This window comes from Crocodylus siamensis, chromosome 7 (assembly GCF_052110815.1).
Source record: "Crocodylus siamensis isolate JL-2025a chromosome 7, ASM5211081v1, whole genome shotgun sequence".
In the NCBI taxonomy this organism is placed as follows: domain Eukaryota; kingdom Metazoa; phylum Chordata; order Crocodylia; family Crocodylidae; genus Crocodylus; species Crocodylus siamensis.
In genome coordinates, this window is record NC_143401.1 from 91384754 (window position 1) to 91393875 (window position 9122).

Genomic DNA, 9122 nt, shown 5'->3' on the forward strand with positions numbered 1-9122 from the left:
ATGCAGACCATCGTTGGGCCAAATAACAAGTGGCATCTAGACATGTACTCCGGAGTGGAGGGGGAATGCCTTAATTAGAGCCGCTCTAATTAAAGCACCTGCTGCGTCACGTGTGTTCAGCATCCCACACTTCAAAACGATGGTGGGGGTGCTTTAACCAAACGACAAACTTTAGTTAAAGTGCCCCCGTTGCCATTTTGAACAGCGTGCATGTCACATGGAGGCTGCTGCAGCATGCTAAGTAGCACGCTCCAGGAGACTCGCAGCACACTCGATTAATCGAGTATGCTCTGACGCAGACTAATTAGCGTGCATCAGAGCAGAGGCCCATCACATGGATAGGTGCCTGAGGAGCATAACAGCTGAGGTTCATTCACCAGCAGCGATACCAACATCACCTGCTTGCGGCACCCCTCTGCTGTCCACATCGGAGAGATGGGGTGATCGCTACATGTGGGATTGAATGATCTCAGCTGCATAAAGAAGCAAAGGCCTGTGGCAAAATACTTCGCCCTCCCTGGTCTAATAATAAAGGTATCATTTTTGCACCATGAGTTCTAGCTTTTTGGATTTCTTTTGGTCTCAGACCAGTGCGGCTAACAAATACATCCCTGAAACATGGAAGATGTCGAATTTTAGTGGACTTTGGATTTTAAACTTCATTGCAGAACAACAAGAAAGATTTTTAAACCTCCCCACCTGCCATCAGACACCTCCAGGGAAGAAATCCTACCTCATCTACACAATGAACACGGAGCAACTCAGAGACATGCTCATGGACCCAGAGGGACAGCTTTTCCAGCTCCAGCTCCCTCTGTGCAAAAATGAAATTTATTTCCTACCTGTGGGGACTTTTTACCATCTTTAATTTTGTGTGCAGTGATGTGTGCAGTGACATATATGCACCCATCCATGTGCAACCCAGAGCCTGATGAAGGGCCTTTAAGCCTGAAAGCTTGCAGAACAAGAGATTTTTATGAGACCTAGTTCGTTTAATAAAAGGTATCATTTTGGAACCATAAATTCTAGCTTTTTTGGATTTCAACCTCCCTGGACATTTTTGGCCTCAGGATTGCTATTCTCAGACAGCAACACAGTTTGAACAGGACATGGAGAAACTAGAAATGCTCCATAGACTAAGTTAAGTATGGTTTGAATAGGGGCTATGGATCCCTATCCCATTACCTGGTTAGCTTTTGTGACTCCTTTGTTCCTATGGGTTTTGATTCCTTACCTCTCCCAGCACTACTCCCCTGCCTCCTTCCCCTCTTCCTCTGCCCCTGCCCTTCTCACCTGTTGTATTAAAAGCACTCACTCCACTTTATATATATATATACTACTCTATGCTTGTCCTTTACAGCATCTGATTAAATGAGCTTGAGTTCATGAAAATGTATGTTAAATATCTCTTCTTTAGGTAGTCCATAAGATGCATATCTACACCTGCCTCTTGCCTTTTCCAATGTTACATTTACAGCAAAGAAAAGTTATAATGAATTTGAAACACCAGCTTGATTCACACAGAATGAAATGTACTGCTTGGGAGGGGGGAAAAAAAGGCACGTAAATATTTTTATTATTTTATCAGCTCCCGCTTCCTTGCTTATGTATTACACCGTTCACCTTTATAGTGCTTCGCAAAAAAAAAAAAATCGAACAGCTGCAATTTTGATGTAAAATACTTCCCCTATCAGGCATGTTATCAGCCCTGCACAAAACTTTACGTGAGCTGACTGTTTAAATGCAAATGTGCATTGAGGGAATGGCTGGTCTCTAGGAAACACTTACTTTTTGTTCTGCTTTTGTTTGTTAAAAATAATCACCACAATCATTAGGTTTTAATCATCTTCCTTATAAACACTCTATTCTTGGTTCTTGCTAGGCTTCTTAGTGTTTATGTACTCCCCCAGTATAATGCAGCAAATGATACCAAGAAAGAAGGAAATATTCACCGAGTGCATAAACCAACCTATTGTTATGCTTCACAGTGGAAATAAGCTAGGACTGGAGAACAGGCTGGGAAAAACAAATCTGAATTGACACAAAATGGGCAAGATTATCTAATAGGTCTTTTCAGTGTACGGTTCCAGGTGGCATTCAATCCCACTGAGCCCATGTGCTGCAACAATTTGGTGACCCGTGATACGGTACAGACAAAACTTTCATTAAGGAAAAGACTGTCTATCCTGATGGTCTAAGTGATATCCTTCCAAATTTAAAAGCATATGATGTCCTCATAAGCTTGCCAATAGACAGTTATGAAGCAATGTGGGTATATTAGCTCATTCATTTTTTGGGCTGTTCACTGAAGTGTACTGATGACACCAATATGTATTTTCAGCTGATTATTAGAGCTGGACTCTGTGATCAGGTACTGTGGATGGGGCACACATAGATTGTTGGCAATTTTCTGAATCCATTTGTAATTATTGGGCAAAGTGGCAATGGAGATTTTATCCTGAAGTGTTTTTATCCAAGGTGACCAACCACATAAGCCCATGCAGGAAGCAGCATGCATCTGCAGATGGTTCTTATTTCACTTCAAATAACAGAGCAGTCCCCTTTAGTAGAAGGTAGCCTCCAGGAGTACTATCATGTCACTAAATGAAGCTGTAATCTGAGAAGACACAAAGCAAAATGGATGAGGCAAAGATTGTATCTTATACATTTCCAATTTCTTTTGATAAAAATTCAGGCTTTCCTTATTTATTTATTACACAGGACTGGTTTATGAATATTTGAAAATCCAAAGCACAGAGAGAGAGCAGGCCGGATATTTCAGGAATTATGACCAGATTGAAAATTACAACTCGCTGAAGCCCCGTTATTTGTCATGAGGCAGCACTTTGAGAGCTATCTTATCTTCCAAAGCAACTTTTCTGAATTATGTACAAACATTTGACACTATTTCTTTCCTCTACATGCCCTGAAACTAACTCCAATGCTTTTTGAGGGACCATTTAGGAATTGCAAGTGAAGAATAAGATGAGGCAATGAAAACCCAGTGCCTTTATAAGCAGAAATACGACAAAACGACTATCAAGCCAAAGGGTTTTACCAGAAAAGGCCACATGGTGGAAAAATAGTCTTGGTGTAAAAAGCCAGCGGGCCTAGAAGTCAGGAGATCAGGGCTTTATTTCCAGCAACACCCCGAGCTTCTTTGTGACATTGGGCAAGTGAAAAACTCCATCCGTGTTGGAGTACTACCACACCGTGTGTCAGCCATGGGTGCAGGCATTGTTGTGCATAATCCAACGGCACATGCAAAAGAAGATAGGGAGTGCTTGCTACTGTTTCAGAATATCTAACAAATAGATGCACTTGCAAAGATCAGTATTTGTGCCTGCTGCTACCTGTTGGCCACCATAGATTATAAGAGAGTTTTAGGCCATGCACACAAGTCTCAGTGCTTGGTGTTTGCATGGAGGTATCCATGCACACTCACACATTTGGAAGTGTCTGCACCCGTCAACAGATGGTGTACAACAGTGTTTTCACTTTCTCTAAAGTGTGCATAAAACTCAATGGCACTCCCTTCTCTACCATTGACTAAGGAATTTGGTGTGGGATTTCTTCATCATCACACAGCCCCTGTGGGTCATCTACTTGGTGGACCTTTGACCTTTTCATCAGCTATGAGTATTGACTATCCATCCTCCTATGTGCTCTATCCCAGAATGTAAGATGCACTCCTGGGAGGCAGGAGAGGTGGGTTTGAGTCCCTCAGGTTGAGGAGATCCTACAACCCAGGTGTCCCCACCACTGAACTACAAAGTTCATTTGGGCTCATGACTGAACTTGACCTCCTAGAGAGGTCAGAAGCCCAAATTTAGGCACACAGGGAATTCTGCAGGACTGGAAAGAGGCACTGAAAAGTAGGTGCCTAGGAGGTTTCACAGCTACTGAAGTGGGTCTGATCTGGATTACCATTCAACTTGGTCACTTAATTTCTATTTATACCCTGTTTAAGATGAAGAACAGGTTATTAATGCATAATGACAGTTCCAAAAAATGCAAAACTGTTAAATAGTACCTCTTGTACCAGCAAGCCTGTTTCGGCTAGTTGATCTATCTAAGTCTGGGCCTCAACAAACTCTATCCACTAGATGCAACATCGGCTCCTATTCTATATCACTTTTCTTTAGACCAGTGCCAACAACGAATAGCTGTTTCTTCTTCCCTGACTCCTCGCTGCTAAAGGCAACAGGATCCAGTAAATCATGCACAGTTTAGCCAGTCAAGCTGCCTTTGAAAATGTGGCTATTCAGCCATTCCACTAACTACAGAGCCATTTGGAACAGCTCTAACTATAATTAAGCGTTCAATTTGTTTGCATTTTTTATGATATGTTGCTGAGCATTTTCAGTGTCCCAACTAATTTGCCAATAAAACATGCCATGTAAAAGTAAGTAGTGCATTGTGTTGAAGATAAATTGTTATTTGAGATCCAGCATATGTAGAGTAAAATTCAAATGCACTGTGCTATAGAGGGAATATAAATGCGATACAAAATGAATCAGTGGTCTGCTGTATTGGAATATGCTACTGGAAAGATAGTCCAGGTTTTATCTGTTCAACTGACAATTTAAAATCGTCTATTTATCACTTTTATAATCCCATTATGTATCAGTTTTCCTACTGCAGAAGATAAAGTGCCACCCTTCAATTGAATAACAGCATAAAATAGTTGCATTTGTATTCTATGGCTTTGTCTACACGTGCACTTTAATATGCATTAGCCTATTTTCATGCACATTAAAGCATCACAAAAAAACTGTGCACTTTTGCTAATGCACCTTAAAATAGTGCATCTTTTTCTAGTAGCACCACAAAGGGCCTGAATCTATTCAGCCTCCACAAGAGAAGACTGAGAAGGGATCTGGTGGCCATCTATAAACTCACCAGGGAGAACCAGGGGAAAATCGGTGAGGCTCTGGTCCCCTGGGCACCACCTGGGATAACAAGGGATAACGGCCACAAATTGATTGAGAGCAGGTTCAGGCTTGATATCAGGGGGCATTGCTTTACAGTTAGGGCTGCCAGGCTCTGGAATGGGCACCCATGGGAGGTGGTGCTCTCCCCTCCCTTGGGGGTCTTCAAGAGGAGGTTGGCTAGATATCTGGCTGGGGTATTATGATCCCAGCATTCATCCCTGCCCAGGGCACGGGTTTGGACTTTATGATCTGTTAAGGTCCCGTCTGACCCTAGAAGCTATGAAACAATGGAGGTACTATATTTAATGCACATTAGCAAAAACACATTCATGAGCATGTAGATGTACCCTATAAGGTATAATGGAGTTCATGAAGGAACTCCTGGGTGCTACTTCTACACAAGGAGAAAAAAGAATGTAAAAAGCAATAGGAAAGGATGGTGAAAGAACTAGAAGTACACAGTTAAAAATACCCCTATAAAAATGGGCTTCACTGAAGACAATTTGATGTTTAAGAGTGGTTCGCGGGTTGCCTTCTGAAAAGTTCTTCAGCTTTGGAAGAGTTTCAAAATGGCAATGGGAAAATGGAGGAAAGAAAAAGGAAAAAGAGTCAGGGAAACACTTTTAGATATCATTCCTTCTAATGTTTAGGAAAAGGAACTAAAGAATGGAAACCAGAAGTAGGCAAGCCTGTCACTGGGTCTGGGAGGTCCATTGCTGGTTCTAGACATTGTTGCCCCTTGAAGCATTTCTCACATGCTTGGGGAACGTATACACAAGCAGCGAGGCTGCTCTGACATACTGTAATTACAGTGCTCCAGCACACTCTAGCTGTAATTACCACTCCAGCACACTCTAGCCGTCTCATGTATCAGCATCACTGCATTGAAAAATCATGGCAGGGATGCTTTAACTGAAGTTCATTCAACAAGCTTTAGTAAAAGTGCCCCCGTCACCATTTTTCAGCGCAGGATAGCTGATACACAAGATGCTCCGGGCACTTTAATTCAAGTAGCTCTTAAAGCCACTCTAATTAAAGCGCCCACCCACCCCCACACTCCTGGAGCACATGTATAGATGCCCTTAAATAGCAAATGATAAAGCAGAGTTGCACTCGCAGCTCCAAAGAGACACGGGCTTCACCTATACCGAGGGACACTCAAGAGAGTTGAAATAAGTTCACTCAAAGGGCATTAAATTCCCCTGTGGAAGCTCTCACTTAGGATCCAAAGTGGCCTTAATGCTGTAGTTCATAAGCTTTACGTTCATGCCTTTGATTGGTGCAGTTTAACTTTCTTAAATGTCCACCTGTAGAAGTCCTGAAGAATTCCAGCTCTGCTAAGATCAACAAGCTAAATGCTTTTCCCTTTTAGATCTAGGGTGACTGAATATACTGGCTTTAATGTGTGAAGGCACGGCATGAGCAGAATCCAAGGGATCAGGCCAGATTCTTCCCTTAGCTGTGTAAGCCTGGTAGCTTGCCGTGATCGTACAGTGGTTAGTACTCTGCGTTGTGGTCGCAGCAACCTTGGTTCGAATCCAAGTCACGGCATTACCTTACAGGTTGTGGTACAGCGAGGGGCTCTGTCTTTTGAGGGGGATGGAGGTTTTTAAGGCCCAGCTCAACAAAGCCCTTACCAGGATGGTCTATTTGGGGCTGGTCGTGCTTTGAGCAGGGTGGGGTGCACTAGCTGACCTCCTGAGGTCCCTTCCAACCCTAATTTTCTGTTTCTGTGATTACTTCCTGTACTGTAGCTAGCTTTAGCATAAAGGAAGGCCTGTCATCTCCCACTTGCAAGATCTCTGTAAGTCGTACTCTTTGTTGTGATGGTGGCATTTGTGAACAAAGAGAACACGAGCACTGTTTCTTTCAAGTAGATGTTTAATGATTCATTTTTCTAAAAAATGAAGTTGGAAAACTTCCTAGATTATACACCTGTCCCTTTCTGGAGGACTCAATGTACTCACAGTGGGTGGGCTTACCCCAGCTCTTACTAGGAAACATCTGTGGGTGGCTTTTTAGTCCAGCTGCTAATGAATGTCATGCTCTGCAACGAGATCAATTCTGCCACCAAAATGAGTAGGCTGCCAGCCTGTTCCTGAAGGGAACGATTATAATAATTAGTGTCACCATGAATATGGAATGTCTTGCAAACTCCAGCAGACACACCTGTGCAGCATGCTGGCTAAAGAAACTAGGACTTGCCACTCTCCGGCTGACAGTTTTGCAAAGCATTTTAGCCAAGGTTTTCTTGCCTAGCAGATACAATCACAGCTGAAGCATAGAAGGACATTTATGATGCATCTGCTGGATGTAGAAGGGTACCTCTCAATGGGAAAGCAGATGCTACATCGCTGACAACTCGGCAAAGTTGAGCCACCACCATACTGCCCAACCTGAGACTAAATTGTTTCCCTTGTGGTGGAACAAAAAATTCTTGGTGGTTCAGGTTTGTGTCAGGGTTAGGTTAAGATCACTTCCACTTCTTTAAATGGCCTCAAGTACGTTGCTGGAGCAAGAACAGATGGGTTTTGAATGGCCATGAATAAATTACTATAGAAATATGAAGGTTTCCAAGCCTTAGAGGAGCAGAACAGCCTTTCGGTAAAAACAGTGAGGGCATATAATTTAACTGGTGGTCTTGATAGATAGGACTTTATTCAGACGTGGAACTCCATCAAGATACAGAGTTTGATACATACGTGAACAAGTGGATACAATATGCAAATGCGCTGTATTGCACTTGATGAGCCAGGAAACCCATTCTAGTCCTAAATTCCAAAATACCTCCTCACATTTCTTTTTTTTTTTCACCGTGTTATTTTTCACTAAACCTTGAATTTACATCCTTCTTTCCAAATACGCGAAGAAGCCAATATACCACAAGCACTGGACCAATTAGATGGCCTCACCATTAAGCAGACATTGGGTGCATCTACACATGCGCTTTACTGCCGAGTTGACTAACTAGCTTCACAGTAAAGCATTACAGTCTACACGAGCACCAGCATATGGGCATAGCAAATTAACTCCACTGTAAGATAGCACTGTCTGGGACAGTACTATCTTATGGTCATTTACTGTACGGACACGCACCAGTGGACAGTGTCCAAGAATGCAGCAGTTTGAGCCAAAGCCAAGCAGTCCCCAGCTGGCAGCGAGCTCGGAGGGTCAACCACATGGATCTGCAGTTTCAGTACTCTTGTGCCCCAGCCAGCCCCTCTGCTGCCTGATGCCACCACCCAGACCCTGGAGCTGACCCCCCTGAGCCTATTGCCAGCCCAGGGCTGCTCCACTCCAGCTCAAACTGCTGTGGTCCCAGCCGCATGTGAAGACACTGCGCCCAGGAGCACCTGACTTTGGTGTAAATTGCACCAGAGTTTCTTGAGCTGCTAATAGCTCATGTAGATGCACCCATTATGAGTGATACATGTGAGGCGGCATGCATCTGGCTGGAAATCCTTAGTACACACTCGTTCTATCCATCCATTCATTCATGACACTTGGAAATGTTAGCAGGCACCTCCTAACCAGAGGACTAACGCAGTACCAGCGATCATATTTTTTTAAGCCTGCTGATGTTTCCAGTTCTTCCAGTAAAACTGGTGTGATCCTTAACTGAACAACCTCAGGGGACAACACCAGGACTCTGGGCAATGTTCACATTGCTAAAGCCTGGCAGTCACAAGCTATCACAGGAGAGCTGAGAATTTTGCAGGTTTCGAGTCACTACAAAACAACTAGAGATGCCTGTGCCAGCTTTGAACTAGTCAACTAAGGTATTGTGGCAGCAAACTATCCATGGGAGCACAATGCTCAATGACGGCTACAAAAGCTGGAGAGCCCAGACTGAGCTCCATCAGGTGACTATGCTCAGCACCTGTGCTGCATGGTAGTTCCTGTAGTGTAGACGTGAACTTAGGAATGGAGCACTGCACCAGCATTTCCTCCCACTTAAAAAGCCCCTCTTACACCTGAACTAAGCAAGAATCCCAGCTGCCGGGGTACTACAGTAATAGAGGGACGAGTCTATATATTGATAAAATTCCTTTAGCTGTTTAGCAACATAGGAATGAATGCACAAATGACCAGTTCCTTACTGGACTCTGATTTACGTGTACGCAAACCAGTATATTACAGTTGATTTTCTTGTCAACAGAACGCACTCTACAGCTGCCCGTGAGATGC

General features: G+C 43.4%; 1 non-coding gene across 1 annotated transcript; it reads left to right on the forward strand.

Moving 5' to 3' along the window:
- Positions 1-6413: 6413 nt before the first annotated feature.
- Positions 6414-6485, forward strand: TRNAH-GUG (transfer RNA histidin (anticodon GUG)). Its single transcript has one exon. It is a non-coding gene; the product is annotated as a tRNA-His (tRNA).
- The last annotated feature ends 2637 nt before the right edge of the window (positions 6486-9122 follow it).